Source organism: Triticum dicoccoides, chromosome 5A (assembly GCF_002162155.2).
Source record: "Triticum dicoccoides isolate Atlit2015 ecotype Zavitan chromosome 5A, WEW_v2.0, whole genome shotgun sequence".
Lineage (NCBI taxonomy): Eukaryota > Viridiplantae > Streptophyta > Magnoliopsida > Poales > Poaceae > Triticum > Triticum dicoccoides.
In genome coordinates, this window is record NC_041388.1 from 556,313,588 (window position 1) to 556,317,154 (window position 3,567).

Consider the following 3,567-nt stretch of genomic DNA (forward strand, 5'->3'; position numbering starts at 1 on the left):
ATGATTCGCGTTCGATACTTTGATAATTTGATATGTGGGTGGACCGGTGCTTGGGTGATGTTCTTACTTGAACAAGCATCCCACTTATGATTAACCTCTATTGCAAGCATCTGCAACTACAACAAAAGTATTAAGGTAAACCAAATCATAGCATGAAACATATGGATCCAAATCAGCCCCTTACGAAGCAACGCTTAAACTAGGGTTTAAGCTTCTATCATTCTAGCAACCCATCATCTACTTATTACTTACTAATGCCTTCCTCTAGGCCCAAATAATGGTGAAGTGTTATGTAGTCGACGTTCACATAACACCACTAGAGGCTAGACAACATACATCTTATCAAAATATCAAACGAATACCAAATTCACATGACTACTCATAACAAGACTTCTCCCTTGTCCTCAGGAACGAACGTAATTACTCACAAAGCATATTCATGTTTATAATCAGAGGGGGTAATAATATGCATATAGGATCTGAACATATGATCTTCCAACAATTAAACCAACTAGCATCAACTACAAAGAGTAATCAACACTACTAGCAATCTACTAGCACCAATCCCGGACTTTGAGACAAGAATTGGATACAAGAGATGAACTAGGGTTTGGATATGAGATGGTGCTGGTGAAGATGTTGATGGAGATTGCCCTCTCCCGATGAGAGGAGTGTTGGTGATGACGATGGTGATGATTTCCCCCTCCCGGAGGGAAGTATCCCCGGCAGAACAGCTCTGCCGGAGCTCTAGATTGGATCCGCCAAGGTTCCGCCTCGTGGCGGCTGAGTCTCGTCCCGAAAAGTTCCTTTCTATTTTTTTTCTCATCGAAAGAGCTCATATAGGAGAAGATGGGCATCGGAGAGCCACCAGGGGGCCCATGAGGTAGGGGGCGCGCCCTAGGGGGGGCACCCTCGTGAGAAGGGTGTGGGCACCCTCGTGAGAAGCGTGTGGGCCCCCTGGCCTTCATCTTTGGCGTGGATTTTTCTTTATTTCTTTTAAGACGTTCCGTGGAGTTTCAGGACTTTTGGAGTTGCCAGAATAGGTCTCTAATATTTGCTCCTTTTCCAGACCAGAATTCCAGCTGCCGGCATTCTCCCTCTTTATGTAAACATTGTAAAATAAGAGAAAATAGCCATAAGTATTGTGACATAAAGTGAAATAATAGTCCATAATGCGATAAATATCGATACAAAAGTATGATGCAAAATGGACGTATCATTGAGTACGAGGGGCTGCTCGCCGGTCTCAGGATCGCGGCCGACCTCGGGGTGAAGAAGCTCATCGTCAGGGGTGATTCGCAGCTTGTTGTCAGACAGGTCAACAAAGATTACCAGAGTCCGTTGATGGAGGCATACGTAGATGAGGTGCGGAAGCTGGAGGAGCGCTTCGATGGTATTCAAGCGGAGCATGTACCCCGAGCGGAGAACGACATCGCTGACTACCTGTCAAAGCGCGTTGCACTCAAGTTACCTGTGGAACCAGGTACCTTTTTGCTTCGGCTAACTCAACCATCCGTCAAACCATCAACGGAGCGGAACAAGTGGAGGAAATCGGGCCCTGGCAAGTACCTTCCCGCCGAGCCCCCAGGGGCCGCCGACAAGAGTGTTGCCGCAGATCCCGAGCCTGCCAAGGGTCAGCTGGCTCTGGCAGGGCGCCAAGCCCTGGCCGTAGAGACGGTCACCCCCATGGCGGAAGAAATGCCTTTGGTCCTTACCGTCGAGCCCCAGGCTCTGGCATGGGCACAACATATCGTCCGTTTCCTCCAGATAGGGGAACTTCCTGAAGAGCAGGAAGAAGCGGAAAAAGTAGCCCGTCGGTCTGCCTTGTACCAATTCGTCGATGACGTCCTGTACAGAAAAAGACCAAACGGTGTGAAATTGAAGTGCATCCCCCGGGAGGAAGGACTGGAGCTATTGGCAGAGATACATGGAGGCATATGTGGCTCCCACATAGGGTCGAGGGTCCTTGTCGGCAAAGCCTTTCGGCAAGGCTTCTTCTGGCCCACTGCCCTCCAGGATGCAACGGCACTAGTAACCAGTTGTGAAGCGCTCCAGTTCCATTCAAAGAAGCTTCATCAAACAGTTCAAGACCTTCAAACAATCCCTCTCTCCTGTACATTCTCGGTCTGTGGGCTCGACATATTGGGCCCTTTCCCCCGTGCTATCGAGGGCTTTGAGTACTTGTACGCTACAATCGACAAGTTCAAAAAGTGGCCGGAGGTGGAAGCAGTGAGGAAGGTGACAGCACAGTCAGCCGTCAAGTTCTTCAAGGGACTAGTCTGTCGTTTTGGTGTGCCAAACAGAGTCATCACCGACAACGGCACGCAGTTCACAAGCCACGCCTTCATGCAGTACACCCAAGACCTCAGCAGCAAGGTATGTTTTGCTTTTGTGGCACACCCACGGAGCAAAGGTCAGGCGGAGAGGGCAAATGCTGAAGTACTGGCGAGGCCTGAGAACAATGACTTTTGACAAGCTGCACAGAAGTGGAAGGCGCTGGATTGATGAGTTGCCGGCGATTCTTTGGTCGATCAGGACGACGCCAAATCGAGCCATTGGCCAGACACCTTTTTCCCTGGTATATGGGGCAGAAGCAGTTCTCCCCATGAAACTCATATACGGGTCACCTCGAGTGCTCGCTTATGACGAGCTTGAGCAAGAGCAGTTGCAGCAAGACGACGCGACGCTCCTTGAGGAAGTTCGTCTTCGGGCGGCTGTGAGAGCAGCACACTACCAGCAAGCCTTGCGCCACTACCATAGCCGCAAGGTTCATGCCCGAATCTTTGAGGAAGGTGACCTTGTTCATCAGCGCATTCAGTCGGCCAAGAATTTCAACAAGTTGACGCCGAAGTGGGAAGGCCCTTATCGGGTAATACGAGTCACCAGGCCCGGCGCAGTCCACCTGGAGACCGAAGATGCCATCCTAGTAAGCAACTCCTAGAACATCGAGCATCTTTGCAAGTTTTACCCATAAGGCGCGGCTTGTCGGGCTCCCCGGCAAGCCACTTTTTGTACAAGATTTGCCGACAAGGCATGTAACCCTCTGTACAGAGCTAGGCGCAGACCCTGAGCATAAATAAATGAAGCGCTGGCACCCTAAGTTATATCATGCATGCTAGGTCAAGTCTTTCCCTCAGATCGGGTTGATAGTGCTTAGCGGTGACTAACCCCTAGCCTAGAGGTCGAGTGTGTGTCTTTATGTTCTCTTTGGTTCACATGGCACTTCTGCTGAGCCTCTTGGGAAAAGGAGAACAAGCTAGCGCCCCGGCCCTGGCAGGACAAGGCTGTTGGGAGCGGAAGATACGAGGGACCAACCACGGCAAGCCCAGGGTTGCTGGGGGTTGCGGATTCAGATAAGTCTTTCTTCCCCTTGTTGTGTGTTTCCGTATAGAACTGAGATATGTGAAACCTCGTTTGTGTTCTTGAAACCACCATGCTCCCCCTTTTCTGTACTCGAGAGCTACCTCCTGGGTCGGAATCTGGTAGTAGTCGCGGTGGCAAGGAGATGAATGAGGGGCCTAACCCTACTTCGCCCATGCCTCCGCCAAGAGCACGAGAATGGTCGAC